The sequence below is a fragment of the Papio anubis genome, chromosome 8 (assembly GCF_008728515.1).
Source record: "Papio anubis isolate 15944 chromosome 8, Panubis1.0, whole genome shotgun sequence".
NCBI classification, from domain to species: Eukaryota; Metazoa; Chordata; class Mammalia; order Primates; family Cercopithecidae; genus Papio; species Papio anubis.
In genome coordinates, this window is record NC_044983.1 from 97,391,490 (window position 1) to 97,408,241 (window position 16,752).

The following is a 16,752-nucleotide window of genomic DNA, read 5'->3' on the forward strand; positions in this document are numbered from 1 at the left end:
ACGTAAAACACCGCATCTAGTACATTCGAGACATTCTAGTACACAAGAACACTCAGGGATCTTGTTGAAATGCAGATCCTGATTCATCAGGTCTGAGATAGGACCTGTGATTCTCCATTTCTAACAGGATCTCAGTGGGTGCAGATGCTGCTGGCGCCTGGACCACCCCTGGAATACCAAGGGTGTAGACGGTTAATATAACCAAGTTGAAAGTTGAAGTGATGCTCCCAAGATGGCTAGGAAATCAATAAGTTGTGGAATTAGACTGATGCACTTCTCGACCCATAGACATTAGTAGTCCTTCTTTAAGATCTTTAACTGTACACCCCTCTTCTGAGAAGCTGCAAACTTCTCCAGAATGCCCATTCTACTGTCTCGTTTTTGTATTTTTTTCATTTTTCTCCCATTTCATCACCCTGTCTTGAAGATATTTATGGCAAGGAGAAGCCAATCTTCCTCTCTCCCTTACCCAAGACCTCAGAATAAAGCTATTCTATTGCAATATTCCTGCCATTGTAGTCATATATTTCTGCAAAGGAACAAAGAAAAATGCCAAACACAGCCAACCTAATAAAAGAATAAAATTTAAGTCCTCTCAGTTTTCCTATTAAGTTTTAGATTGTGGTTTTATTGCCTTCTTTTGATTCAGTTTCCATTCATTTTTGACTGGCAATTGTATTTACAACCAAAATTTTCCTTTAAGCCAGTGACTCTTAAAAAGTTGCAACACAGTTCTACATCCATGTAAGATACAGAAAACCACAGAGAACATCACTCTCATCCTAACAACAAGAAAAGCTTCATAATCAACTAAATCATATTTGTATTGAACCCATTAGAGAGCTAAGGACACAAGGCAACCAAGTGAACTAAGTTTACCAAGAGTGGCATGCCCTTCCAAGGAGAAAGGGGTCACACAAACTGTCCCCTTTGGCAGGGCACAGTAGAAAGAGGCAGCCATCATGAAAGCAGGAATAAGAAAACAGCTAAAATGTTAATGAATTTCTAAAGGGCAAGTGTGGGCAAGTATGACAGTATCCCTGGGAGCCTCAGAAACATGAGATGAGCCCCAGCTCTCTCTCAAGCTTTTTCCTAGGGTTCTGCAATGAACACTCATTAAAAAGAAGAAGGGTGGGGCTGGAAACTGGGGAGTTCTCCTTTTAGTAGGGCAGAGGCAAGTAACTCCATCTACTTCCCAAACTTTATTTCATATTAAGCAAAAGCTTTCAACAACTGATAGAGGACCAAAACACCTTCCTAGCCCCAAGGTCCAAGCAAAAATCCACCGATTCTTGGAAAGGGGTACAAGCAAAAGTCTGCCATCTGCCCTAAGGGAAGGACAAGAAACTTGCAGGTCCAGGATCCTGTGCTGACACAAACAAGAGGTCTGTTACCAGTGAGGGAGGGGCAGGAAACTCTCTCCCACACAAAACACTCCACAGATACAAGGCAAAGGTTGGCTGCCTTGACGAGAAGCAGGAACACTAACAAAGCCCCAGTCCCAAGGCCCAGAAACATAAGGCCTACCTAAGACTGAGGCTGGCCCAGTTGAACTGAGAACTCACCACCACCACCACAGCTCTGCCTAGTACAATGAACAAGAGCAATCTACTGCTAGCAGAAGAGCACAAACATGGAGAGAGAGGTCCCCTTTGTGGAGCAAGGGTGAAGAGTCTGCTGAAAACTAAGGATGGAGCTTAGACATGTAGAAAAACACTCTGGCATGCCACTGCATAAGGTCACTGCAGTCCACCATTGGAGAACTTTGGAGTCTGTTATGCTGAAGGTAACTACGGCAATCACAAATTCAACTCCACCCAAACTCGATACTAATTACCAATTTTGTTGTTAACTACTAACAAGATTGACTCAACCCTTCATATCAACAATCTTACAGAAGAAAAAGTATGCCCAATTCTGAGTAGCAATATTATTTACTTTATTATCTACTGCTGTTCTACAAACACTTTCCAACATGCAATCAAAATTACAAGACACTCAAAAAAGCAAAAACAAAAAGCCCTCAACTCATTGTCAAAATAAAGCAATCAACATAGCTAGAAAGAGAGATGGCCTGGATTTTAGAACAATCAGAGACTTTAAAATAGCTATGATTAATATGTTAAAGGCTTTCATAAAAAAGGAGGATAAAATGCAAGAAAAGATAAAGGATCTTAGATGAGGGAGGGAAAGTATAGAAAATAAACAAACTTAAAGATACATTAATAGAAACTTTATCCAAGTTGAAATCAAAAGAGAATATTTTTAACAAAAAGATGATGCAAGAGCTGTAAACAGTATAAAATGGTCTAATATGCATATAATTAGAGTACCAAAGAGGGGAGAGAAAGATAGAGGTGTCAAAGTAATTAAAATGGGGAAAGAGTAGCTTTTTCAATATGTGATGCTGGAAAATTTAGACATCCATATAAAAAGTTATTCTTGACCCTTACCTCACAAAAGACATAAAAAATTACCTCAAAATGGATCATATAACTAAATATAAAGCTTAAGCTTTAAAATTTCTAGAAAAAATAAGAAAATCTTTGCATCCTTCATTTTAGCAAAGATTTCCTAGATAGTACTTAAAACTACTCTTCCAGGCTGGGTGCAGTGGCTCACACCTGTAATCCCAACACTTCGGGAATCTGAGGCGGGTGGATCACCGGAGGTCAGGTGTTTGAGACCAGCCTGGCAAACATGGTGAAATCCCGTCTCTACTAAAAATGCAAAAATTAGCTGGGTGTGGTGGTGGGCACCTGTAATCCCAGCTACTTGGGAGACTGATGTAGGAGAATTGCTTGAACCTGGGAGGTGGAGGTTGCAGTGAGCCAAGATAGCGCCACTACACTCCAGCATAGGTGACAGAGCAAGACTGTCTCAAGAAGGAAAAAAACAAAAAACAAAAAACAAAAAACTACTCTTCCACCTTTAAAAATTGATAAACTGAAATTCACCAAAATGTAAAACTTTCTACTCTTTGGATGATACTTTTAGGACTTTTAAAGAAACAAACTAGACACTGAGAAAAAGTATTTGCAAAGCACATATTTAATAAAGCATTTGTATCCAGAATATATTCTAATTAGCTACATATCATTAAGACAAATATTTTTTAAATGGGTGAATGATTTGAACAGACACTTTATCAAAGAAGATATGCAGATGGCAAAGTAGCACATGAAAAGGTGTTCAATATCATTAGGGAAATGAAAATTAAAGCTATGATGAGATAACACTATACACTCAAATTGCTAAAATTACAAAGAGTGATAATACCAAGTGCTAGAGAAGCTATGGAGCAACTAAAACTTTCATATATTGCTGATTGCAATGTAAAGTGGCACAGTCCTTTTGGAAACAGTTTGGGGGATTTTTTTAAATAATGTTTAACATATATTTGCTATGCTTTCCATATGATACAATAATCCCACTCCTAGTAATTTACCCAAGAGAAAGGAAAACATACGTCCACACAAAGGCCTGTTCATGAATGTTTGTAGCAGCTTTATTCCTAGTAGCTAAATACTGTAAACAACCCAAATCTTCATCATTTGGTTAATGGATAAACTTGAGGTATACCACACAATGGAATTCTTCTATTCAACAATAAAAAGGAACAAACCACTGTCACTTATAACAGCATGGATGAATCTCAACAAAAAAAAAAATACTCCAAGTGAAAAAATCTGAAACAAAGGCTGCATACTATATGATGCCATTTATATATTCTGGAAAAAAGAGAAAGCAGAGAGCCAAATCCAGATTGTGGTTGTCAAGGGCTACAGGTAGAGGGAGTAGATTTACTACAAAGGTGTACATTTTCAAGTGTTTGATACATTCTACCTCTTGATTGTGAGGTAAAACAATGATTACATACATTTTTCAAAATGTATCAAACCATATATTTTAAGAGAATGAATTTTCCATGTGTTAATCATACCTCAGTAACCCTAACCAAAATAGACCTATAGTGCTATGGCAAAAGAATGGGGCTTGGTCAACTGGATCTTCACATGGAAAAAAATTAATCTTGACCTTGTACTTCACACCATGTACAATGAAATCAATTCCAGACATATTATAGATTGAAACGTAAAGGTAAAATAATATATGAAATTCATAAAATAATGAACTTTTATTCATAAAAATGAGTAAAAAACCACAGAAAAAGAGACGATATTTGTAACACATATATCCTACCAAGGATATATCTAAAATATATATTATTAAAAATGCCTATAACTCAATGAGAAAGACAATTTAATTTTTAAAACAACCCAATGTTTTCACATTTTTAAGACCCGAAGGGGCTTCTCACAAAACAAGATACCCAAATGGCCAATTAATATATGAAATGGTGCCCCACCTCATTAGTCTATAGGGAAATGCAAATTTAAACAATATGATGCTATTACACACCCACCAGAAGAGCTTAACTAAAAAAAAACAAAAACAAAAAAAAACAGAAAACACCTTGTTTTGGAAAATATGTGGACTAATTAGAACCCCCATACACTCCTGATTCTGATTATAGCATAAATTTTTTAATTGATGCAACCATTTTTGAAAACAGTTTGATAGTATCTACTAAAGCTGAACATATACCTGCCTTATGATCCAGAAATTCCCCTCCTGTATATGTATTCAACAGAAATATGTATATGTAACTGAAACCATAACAAAACTGACTCAAGAAGAAATAGAAAACCTAAATAAATCAGAAAATAAATCAGTTAGTAAAATTTCTTTCCTCAAAGAAAACATCTGGCCCAAACTGTTTTACTGTCAAGTTCCAGTACACATTTAAATAGCAAGTAATTTCAGTATTTTGAAAACTATTCCTGACAAGGAAAATCACAGAAAGATTTTAGTCAATCTCATTTATGACTAAAACTTAGCAAATTGTACCTAGCTAAGTATAGAAAAGATAACACATCATTACAAAGTTGGTTTTATCTCAGCAATGCAAGGTAGCTTAACATTAGAAAATCCATTAATGTAAACTAAAATTAACAAATGAAAGCATAAACATCATTTGATCATCTCAGTGGATATAGAATAGCATTTAATAAAATTCAACGTATATTTATAATAGAGACTTTTAGCAAACTGGGAATAGAAGAGAACATCTTAAGGTGATAATGAATATTTTTAAAATACTTCCATCAAATGAATGTACCATAATTAATTTAATACAATTTACCTACTATTGGATATTTACATTCTCTCCTTTTCATTTTGTATTATTTTACTATCATAATGTATGCTGTGATGAACATTTTTATGCATGTCAAGTTACCAGTGCCTCAATTTCCTCATGTATAAGATGGAAATAAGACTCAAAAGGCTAATATGAGGATTACATAGAATGTTAGGTTTATGTATGTCTTAGGGAATCTTGGGAGAAAAGTGTGGTTTACAAACCTAAGAAAAACTTGTTCTGTACTTACCTGGTGTTGGATCTCTCACAGCACACTGCAGGCTCAAGTCAGAAGAAATCACTCTGTCAAAAATAAAATTATTGTCTTAGCTTATCAGGAACTAGGAAGAATAATTAAAAAGTCTAAATACACCTAATAGAGTTCTGTTAATATATATAAAACACAAATTTTAAGTCTTAGCATTGTATCACACTTTAATATGCCACTATTTCTTTCTTTATCATTGGTTCTACATTGGTTCTGATTGTTTCTAAAATCAGAATATAATATCTGCAGAATGCAATCAGTGATGGGGATTATTCCTTGCTCCAAGATTTCCTTGTATCATTTGCTATTGTCCTCTCATCCCACTTCCATCCCACTAATCAAGCAAGTATGACTACTACCATGCTTGCTTCATCTGACTGTGATATATAGCACTTTAGTTTTGCACAGTAGTCAGAGTGATCATTCTAAAATTTAAGCATAACACTCTTCTCCTGGAACCCCTTCCACAACTTTCTCTTGCCCTGTGGATAAAAGCCAAACTCCTTGCCATGACATCTAAGGTACTTCATCATTTAACATCTGCCTACTTCTGTAGTCTCATCTCTCATCTCTGTACCATTGCCTGAGCTCCAGCTACTTCACACTTCCTTCAGTTCCACCTCACCTCTTGCCAGCTCCCAGCGTTCATACACGCTGCTCCCTTGGCCAGGACTAACTTTCCTCCTTCCCCACTCACCTCCACCTGACTAACTCCTACTTGTCCTTCCATTCTCCACTTAAGTGTTGCTCCTCCAATCAAGTCATCTGCTGTACTTGACCATCTTAAGTTCATTTATTAACACTCCCAAAGAACACTGCACTTTTTCTTTTGTAACATCATATATACAAATACATATTCAGTATTTCTTGTCTTCCTTGTGAGTCCACAGATCATGTCTGTGTCTTTCACAGCTGGATCCTCAATGCCTAGACCAGGACTGGTCTTACAGAAGATGTTTAATAAATATTTATTGAGCAAAAGAATTAATAGAGACATCCTCAGTCCTTAGCTTTCCAATTCATCTTTTGATTCATATTGATAATTTAATAAGCTTCCTACCATATTTCATTAATTAGGACTCACTGATTGTAGAAACAATACTATTTTATATACCAATTATAAAGAAAGAAATGGTGGCACATTATAGTGTGATACAATGCTAAGACTTAAAATTTTTATTTTATACATACTAAAAGAGCTCTATTAGACTTTTTTTTTGGATTTTATGATGCCCATATAAAAGGAAAATATAAAGATATAACTGAAATAAATTGGCTTAGGTATTCACATTCAGAACCACAGCATTAACAGGGCACCAAGCTGAGATGCATGAAGGTCAATGAGCCCACAGCCTCTAGCCAAGCCCTGGCACCAGGTGCCTCCACCATGGAGGAAGAGATACTTTCTGACCTTCCGCTAGCCCAGTAAATGACAGTGAACTCCCAGCAGAGACTCTTCTCCCTAACTACTTTTTTGTCCTATTAAAATATCATTTTTTAAGGACACAGTTTTTTGATACAGAGAACTTTCTTAGGCATGCACCATCACATTGAAGTAGAGAGGACAAGAGTGCCAGAGGTCTCCTAATCCCCAGAGGTCTCCTAATCCCCATCCAGCACTCTAGGACTCAGGATATCAGGTTGGAAATACTCAGCCATGTCTGGGAACATGAGGAGGAAAGAGACACAACCAGAAAAGCCATAGCCCTCATGTGACTCAGTTTCCTCATCTGTAAAATGGACATACAGAATTAGATGATGTATTTGTACAGGGTCCCAGCAGAAAAGAGATGATACTCTCAAATGGGAGCTTTAGTGCAGGGGACTATTTACACAGTGTGACTATTTACACAGGGTTAAGGGAACCACCAAGAGGGGGTGATGCAGGTGCCTCCCATTGGCCAAATTCAAATAGAAACCAGAGGTCAGGGGAGCCCATTGATGGAATCCATGGAGACCAGCCTCCCTGGATCCAGAACAGTGTGGAAAAGGGGGAGGGTGGGTCTGAAAGGACAAATGGAGACTCCCCAGCACAGATCATCTCTGAGTCCCCACAGAACAATCCAGTTCTGGATAATCCAGTATTCTATGATCATTTCAATAAAGTGTTAAGCTTTGCAACAGCAAGAAGAGATTTATGTTTATTCCAAAGACTTAAGGAAAATCCACCAGGATGCAATTTTTCATCATTCCATGTGCTTAGCTCAGATGACAGCACTCTCTTGCAGTTTTTGGAAACGGTTCAGATTGAGAACACCCCACTATACAGACCCTGTTTTTCTCTAATTGAGCTCTTAAAATGTAGGGGCATTCTGTTTTGACCTAGTATTGATGTGTCCCCTCTGGTCTCATCCTCCAGATCCTTTTCAGAAACAGGTTCTTGCAGTGTCCACTACCTCACAGAAAACAGGTTCCAGCAAGAGCAAAGCAAAGGCTTTGGCTTTCTAAGCCAAGCCCCTAGAGTCTCAGAACATAGTCAACATGATGAACTAGAGCCATACTTACCACCCCTCCCATACATCCAGACCAGAAACCATTCTTTTCTGCTGGGAGAAGGTATGGAGAGAAAGGTAGAACTGTGTAGTCATAGTGGTTCCTGAGAAAGAGGCTTCTGGTGAATCCATTTCCCCCCATCCAAGCCAGTAAATGGTAAGCACCACATGTGTTTTTGTCCTCTTTCCCCCTCACAACTCATTTTTAAAACTCTCATTCTTTCCCTTGACTGGGCCAGTGCTCCAGGTATCACCCACCCCATCACATACCCTCCCTTCAGTGACAACCAAGTCCCATTAGCACTCCCAAGTCATGGGTGCTTGGTCCTAGGGCCAAGGTATGAGATTTGTCATTTCAAAAATCAAAGATCCTTTCAAAAATTTCATTTGAATAAATAGCTGCTTCTAAAGAAGTTCCTAGCATCACCCGCCCTAAAGGCCCAGGCAGTGACACTGACTACAGTTTCTAGTATCTGTTCTTTCCTGAATTTAGAGATGATGCTATGCTCCAAAGCACACAGGGTTTTGTTGTAACCATTATACTGAAGCCCAACTAGGCAACACTGGCCATTAGAGAGAGGTCATACTGTGCCATGAAAGCGCTCTTAGAATAGAGAGGAATCACACTGGGTTAGAACGAAAACTCATTTGGAATAAAACAAAAATAAGTTTTCAGAGAAAAACATCTCTATTTTTCTTTCAAATGAGTCAGATGATTTTTATAAAGTGAATGAAGACTCTCTAATTTCTGGCAAAAATAAATAAATAAATAAATAAATAATAAAAGGAAGAGAGAGGCTGCCCATTCCCAAGCGGGAATCTAGCGGGGCAGGGAGTTCGGTATATTGACCTTGACCAAATTGTGTAATCTCTCTGTCTCATTTTTCTCATTGGCAAAAATGCCAGTGATTTGGATTAAAACAGTTATCGAGGTCCCTTCCAGTTCTAAGAATATATGGCCTTCAAGCTAGGAAAGGGGCTTGCCACTTCCGAGACCAAGGATTTGCCATAGAAAAATGAAGCAAAAAAGGAAGGTCTGCTATTATCAGCCAACCAAGGCTCTAGTCTGACAAATAACAGAAAAGAAGTGTTGTGTGGATCTTGTCATCATGGTGGCTTGACCCGTCCTAGCTGTGTTTCCATCTCAATGATACAATACAAATGGGCTATTCCAGGCATCTCAAGAATGCCCCAACCATAAAAGGAATTCTCCTAAATGGCCCCTCTGTGACATTACGCAGAACTCCTCTTTACATGGCAGTTTCACCCAGCTTCAGATTCAACTCTAGATGAAAATATTACAATTGGATGATTTGACAAGTGCTGAATCTAATCCTTGTTGCTCTTTTGCCAGAGTTCTTATAAAGAAGAATGCCAGATGTTGTACTTGTATATTTCATGGGTAACTGAATGGGAAAAAACAGAACACAGCAAACCTAATTGTGACATTTAACTGCTTTTGAAAACCCACAATATAAACATACCAGAAATACCATATTTTTAAAAAACTGTAGCAAAGTCAAATGTCTCTCAAACACACACAAAAAAGCCTGTCATGAGTAATTCCGAATAAAGCAATCTGTCAGTTGTAAAATGCAAGTACTCCTTTATAAATAGTTTGCATGCTTCCAACTTGCTTAATAAATACCATGTTAATAGATCAAAAATATTCAGAGAGAACATCTTCAAGCCCAGAAAACATTAACTAATCAGTTGCTTATGTAACATCAGGCTGGATCTCCCTTATCATTTATTGGGTACAAATCACATTTATCAGGGGCACTTATCAGGGGCAAATCAAAACACCATCGATTGCCCAAAACAATTCCTTTTCTTGCTATCCTTTTCCACTCATCACATAGCCAGGAGCCTGAACACCATTTGATACTCCACTTCCTCCTCCTCTCATCAATAACCAAATCCCGCAGATAGTGACTACTGAAGAACTTTGTCTTCTGGTCTCCACCCATTTCCATTGCCTTAATTAAGCCTTCGTCCTCTACCTATTGGACAACTGCAAGATCCTCCAGCCTTCAGCGTCTTCAAGTAATTCATTCATCTTTGAGATTTCTCTTTCTTAAATACACTTTTGATACATCACCCCTCTGATCATACTCACCCTTCAATGGCTCCCTGTTGCTTCTAAGAAGAATTCAAAATTCAACACGATGTCCTCCCTCACATCCCATATTCCAGCCTTGTCAAGTTGTTTTGCTTTCCAATTATCAGGATACTTTGTTCTCCATGTCCTAACAAACCAACTGCTCCCCATCCCAACTCCAAAAGAGCCCATGTAACGATTATGTTTTTTTTCTTTTTTCAAGAGGAAAACTTCTTTCCTGGGCCCTGTATGACCTGTCCCTTGCCTCTCAACCTGAGACTACCCTCCTCTCGGGCTCAACTCTAGCTGTGCCAGCCCTCTGTAGGTTCTGCTTCCTTCCTCAGTGGAGACATTTCAACATGGAGACCCCTTGCTAGCTACTCTTCATTCACCTAACTTGAACTCATTCTTCAGGTTCATTATTTGACTCAGGGTCAATGCGACTCTCCCAGTGAGACCTCCCATCATGCCCACCCCAAAAGGAAGTTTGGTCTTTGCTACATGCTCTTCACTATTCTTTTCCTTCATTGCATTTATCACAACTCATGGTTATATAGTTAATATTGAGGTTATTATTTCAAAGCTCATCACCCACAATGAATACTCACTTCTGTGAAGTAGAGATGGTTCAGGTTCAAAGTTCATCCCCAGAGGCTAGCACAGTGCCTAGTACTCAATAAAAGTTTAAAAATCAATGAGTAGTAGCTCCAGCCTTACTCCATGTGTACATAATATTCTGTTGTCCCCAACCATGCAGATAGAAAAGTCCACTGCCTCCCTAGCAACTCACCTGTGCCCTGAACAGAATTAAATTGGAGTACCCATGATATATAATGCATTTCCATCTTATTCTTTTTTCTCCTAGACTACAAACTTCCTGTGGGCAAAAATCATGTTATATCTTTGAAGCATGTGGATCCTTAAGTATAACAAAAGGTGTGCAGAGGGGGAACGTATGTCTACAGCTATACATTTTGGGGGGTGCCACAAGAATAACAGTGTATTAGTCCATTCTCATGCTGCTATAAGGACATACTTGAGACTGGGTAATTTATAAAGAAAAGAGGTTTAATTGACTCACAGTTCCACAGGGCTGGGGAGGCCTCAGGAAACTTATAATCATGGTAGGGGAAGCAAACACATCCTTCTTCACACAGCAGCAGGAAGGAGAAGTATGACCAAAAGCAGGGAAAGCCCCTTATAAAACCATCAGATATTGTAAGAACTCACTCACTGAGGGTAACTGCACCAATAATTCAATTGTCTCCCACCAGATCCCACCTACAACACATGGGAACTACAATTCAAGATGAGATTTGGGTGGGGACATAGCCAAACCATATCATTCTGCCCCTGGCCCTTCCCAAATCTCATGTCCTCACAATTCAAAACACAATTATGCCTTTCCAACGGTCCCCCAAAGCCTCAATTCATTCTAGCATTAACCCAAAAGTCCAAGTCCAAAGTCTCATCTGAGATAAGGCAAGTTCCTTACATCTATGAGCTTGTAAAATCAAAAGCAAGTTATTACTTCCTAGATATAATAGAGGTACAGAAATTGGGTAAATGCACCCATTCCAAATGGGAGAAATTGGCCAAAGCAAAGAAGTTAAAGGCCCCATGCAAGTCTGAAATCTAACAAGGCAGTAATTAAATTTTAAAGCTCCAAAATAATCTCCCTTGACTCCATATCTCACATCCAGGTCACACTGATGCAAGAGGTGGGCTCCCATGGCCTTGGGCAGCTCCACCTCTGTAGCTTTGCAGGGTACAGCCACCCTGTCAGCTTCCTTCACAGGTTGGTGTTGAGTGCCTGTGGCTTTTTCAGGCACACAGTGCAAGCTGTCAGTGGATCTACTATTCTAAGGTCTGAAGAATGGTGGCCCTCTTCTCACAGCTCCACTAGGCAGTACCCCAGTGGAGGCTCTGACCCCACATTTCCCTTCTGGACTACCCTAACAAAGGTTCTCCATGAGGGCTCTGCCCCTGCAGTAAACTTATGCCTGGACATCCAGGCATTTCCATACATCCTCTGAAATCCCAAACCACGATTCTTGACTTCTGTGCACCCAAAGGCCCAATACCATGTGAAAGCTGCCAAGGTTTGGGGCTTGCACCCTCTGAAATAACAGTCTGAGTTGTATGTTGTCTCCTTTTAGCCAAGGCTGGAGCTGCAGCAGCTGAGATGCAGGGCACCATGTCCCAAGGCTGCACAAGGCAGGGAGGCCCTGGGTTTGGCCCACAAAACCATTTTTCCCTCCTAGGCATCCAGGCCTTTGATGGGAGGTGCTGTTGTGAAGGTGTCTGACATGCCATGGAGACATTTCTCCATTATCTTGGTGATTAACATTCAGCTCCTCATTATTTAAGCAAATTTCTGCAGCAGGCTTGAATTTCTCCCCCCAAAATAGTTATTTTCTATTGCATCATCAGGCTGCAAATTTTCCAAACTTTTATGATCTGCTTCCTCTTGAACACTTTGCCACTTAGAAATTTCTTCCGCCAGATACCCTATATCATCTCTCTCAAGTTCAAAGTTCCACAGATCTCTAGGACGGGGCAAAATGCCACCAGTTTCTTTGCATAGCAAGAGTGACCTTTACTTTAGTTCCCAACCAGTTCCCCATCTCCATTTGAGACCACTTCTGCCTGGACTTAATTGTTCATATCACTATCAGCATTTTGGTCAAAACCATTCAACAAGTCTCTAGGAAGTTTCAAACTTTTCCATATCTTCCTATCTTCTGAGCCCTCCAACTGTTCCAATCTCTACCTGTTACCCAGTTCCAAAGTGGTTCCCACATTTTTGGGTATCTTTACAGCAGTGCCCCACACCTAGTACCAATTTACTGTATTAATCAATTCTCATGCTGCTATAAGGAGATATCTAAGACTGGGTAATTTATAAAGGAAAGAGGTTTAATTGACTCACAGTTCTGCAGGTCTGGGGAGGCCTCAGGAAATTTACAATCATAGTGGAAGTGGATGCAAACACACCCTTCTTCGCACAGCGGCAGGAAGGGGAAGTATGAGCAAAATGGGGGAAAGCCCCTTATAAATTCATCAGATCTTGTGAGAACTCATTCACTATCCAAAGACCAGCAACATGGGGGTAATTGCCCCCATGATTCAATTACCTCCCACTGGGTCCCTCCTACGACACATGGGGATTATGGGAACTGTAGTGTTTCAAGATAAGATTTGGATTCTGGATCCCAAACAAGTTTGAGGAAATTTGAATATGGACTATATTTGAGATGATTTTGTGAAATTATTATCTTAGGTGTAGTAATGATATTGTTTACATAGAAAAATGTCCTTATTTTGAGGAGCATGTAGAAGTATTGAAGGGTGAAGTATCATGATATCCTCATCTACATTCAAGCGGTTCAGGAAAAGACTATGAACAGTTATGCATACATCTTACTTAAACACAAAGTTGAGTCTATGTGTATATACAGGAAGAAAGCAAGAGAAAGAAAGCAAATGTAGCAAAATGAAGAGAGTATGACTATGTACTATTTTCTATAACTTTTCTGTAGGTTAATTTTTTAAATAAAAAGGTATGCAAGTAAATAAAGCAAGCCTCTTTCACATGTGAACTAAATATTCTACACAATGCCCAAGTATGCTCCTTTGAAGTTCTAAATGCACTAGCCACTGAGGGGGAACAATGCCTGCAGCCTTCATGTAGGGAAGGATTGTTTATCAAACCCTGGGGGATCCCAACCTTCTGATGGGAAAATAATAGCCCCTGGGCAGTGCCATTAGGAAGACTATCTCTGGGAGGAATAAAAACTAATCTGGTTAGCATTTCCTGATGACCCAGGCAAAGTGGTCCCTGCCCCAACACAAGCCAATCTCTTTTCTGCTAATTCCTTTGCCCACCATATGTGAATTACACTGCTCTTTGTGTTAAGTGACTAGAGATTAAAAGATGAGTATGATGCAGCCCCAACCTTCTGGTCATTTGTTCCAAAAGTGACCATTTAATTATTGTCCAAACCAAGATAATTTTGAGAGTAAAAGGAGGGTACTAACCAGACAAGGTGCTGAGATAACAGTTATAAACTGGGAGTGTCCCAGGAAAATTTGGATGTATGGTTGTCACCCCAGAGTGGTGACAAACACATAAATAATAGCAACAACAGCTAGTCACATAACAAAATAATATAAAGAAACTGTCATGAAGACATTGCCTGGGAATTCGGAGGAATGATATTTCTTTGAAGGAATCAGAAAGGACTTCATGGAGGAGGAGGAGTGATAGGATCTCTGCAGATACAGATAGAAGAGAAAGTCATTCTGGATAGAAGAAACTGTGTGAACAAAGACCAAAGTAGTAAAATGTAGGGTATACCAGGAAAGTGGAGGCAACTAAAATAGCTGATCTGAAGAGATGTCCATAGGAAAGACAGGGAGATGGGCCTGGAGAGGTAAAAATGGAATCATGGTGAAAAGTGTATCGTTAATCCAACAGGCAACAGGAAGTCACTAAGTGTTTTTGAGGGAGACAGGAATAAATCTGTGGAGGGCCCTGAATGTCAGGCAAAAGACTTAAAGCCAGAGAATCAGATCTTTTACAGAGGGAAGGGTCTTCTACAATAGAACTCGTAAGTGAAAATCTATATTACTCAGCCTGCAAACATGAATGCTATAAGCCAAAATAAATTGTCACAGACATTGATGTCATAAGCTTTTCAAAATCACCTTTATTCTTTCTTGTGAGTGATTCTGTTTCATGTGCTGGGCCAAGTATTACTTCTCCTGTCAATGTTTCATCATAAAAACCTTCACGGCCCTATTTCCATAAAGTCACTGTCACAGTAACAAAAATGAGAGAGTTAAAATGTTCAGAACTGCCCAAGCTAGAGATGAAAACCAAAAACACAGCATTCGAGCTGAAGGAAAAACAGGTCACTAAAAGGGGAGGGATACGATAAGCTTGCGGTCAGGATGCGAAATTACATTTTGAAGGCACAGCTCACTTTAATGCAAGTCCTCCTACTGCACGCAAAGAAGCCTGAAGCACTCTCACATTTAGTAAGATTAATTATATTATTCCTAAAGTTTATTTATAGCTCTTTACTGGGTTGCATAGAAAATTTCAGGGGGAAATGTTAAAAGGCAGGTTTTCAACTATTTTCAATTTTATTCCAGATATTTGACTAGACAAGAGCACATGCCTCCTAAAAGAATAAGTTATTCTAAAGAAAACTATTCATATCAGATCTTTCCGGAAAAGGTGAACAACACTGGTGAGGCAATCTCATTTCCAGAGGAGAATGGCTCAACAGGAAGCCAGCGTTCTGGTCTCTTAAGACAAAGCCAGCAATATTTGTAAACAGAAACCATGTATTCCCTTTCTATAGAGGGTGTGCCCCACTCTTCAAAACATATTCCCTGGTCATGTAAGGCCATGAATAAATCAGAGAAAGGCCTGAGCTGGAGAAGTAGTTCTTCATTTTTCAGTTCACAAGGGTTTTATATCCACAAAGAACATCCAAGAATAACATCCAGGAAAAAACAAACAGAAGCCAACTTTCAAAGACTTCCACTGGTCAAAGATGCAATAATTTGAGCTTTCAGAAAGATAACTGCAATTAAATGGAAGCCATTAAAAATGCTTAAGTCCACAAGTTCACGTATGTATATAAACCTTTGGAGGATGAAAGAGAACCAACTTATTATTATGAAACCTGGTCAATAAAAAGAATCAAATATTTATCTTGTCTCTCTGTATGAACTATATCACTGGGTAACCAAAAAGTAAATAAGGGGCTGGGCACAGTGGCTCATGTTTGTAATCCCAGCACTTTTGGAAGTGGGCGGATCACTTGAGGTCAGGAATTCAAGACGAGCCTGGCCAACATGGCAAAACCCCATCTCTACTAAAAATACAAAAATTAGCTGGATGTAGTGGTGCACGCCTGTAATCCCAGCTACTTGGGAGGCCGAGGCATGAGAATCACTTGAACCCAGGAGGTGGAGGTTGCAGTGAGCCGGTATCACGCCACTGCACTCCAGCCTGGGAAACAGAATGAGACTCCATCACAAAAAATAATAAATAAATAAATAAACAAATAAATAAAATATAAAGTAGATAAAGGGAAGCAATTCTTTGCATCCCAAGTGATAAATGCAAAAAAAAGTCAACGTGGAATATCATCATCTTAGAAGCCCCAATAACTAAATGAATCTAAGCATTAACCATTGTTAATATTACAAAAAGACAAACAACACAAATGTTATCTGCTTCCTGATGGAAAAACACATCTATAATCTTGCCAAACGAATTGCACCTGAGTTTGATCAAACCTCAAATTCCAGCCACCACGCTGCAAGAAATACAGAGGAACACAATGAAATGTACCATAAGATTGCAATCAGCAAAATCTAGCCTATGAGAAACTCTACAAGTCAGAAGGCTGAGTTCATCCACAGACAAATAATAAGGAAAAAGAAAGGGATGGAGCAGGAATGTACAAATTAAAAGAATGGCATATCAACATTCATTAAACGAGCAGAACTAAGCTATAGTATCTAGGGATGCATAGCTGGGCAACTGATATAAAAGTCCAGGTAATGGTTACTTATGAAGTAAAGGGGGTTATGATGGAGATGGGTCACACAGAAGAGACTTCTAGGGAGGCTGGTGAAGTTCTCTTTCCTGGCCTGAATGGTAGTT

General features: G+C 39.1%; 1 protein-coding gene across 4 annotated transcripts in view; it reads right to left on the reverse strand.

The window, feature by feature from the left end:
• The window catches only part of NCALD (neurocalcin delta), a 433,033-nt gene that overhangs the window by 317,765 nt on the left and 98,516 nt on the right, over window positions 1-16,752 (reverse strand). For all 4 annotated transcript variants that reach the window (XM_031650082.1, XM_031650081.1, XM_017962203.3 and 1 more), the window contains exon 2: window positions 5,454-5,506. The gene's annotated coding sequence lies outside the window, so the exon portion shown is untranslated. The remainder of the gene's footprint in view (window positions 1-5,453; window positions 5,507-16,752) is intronic.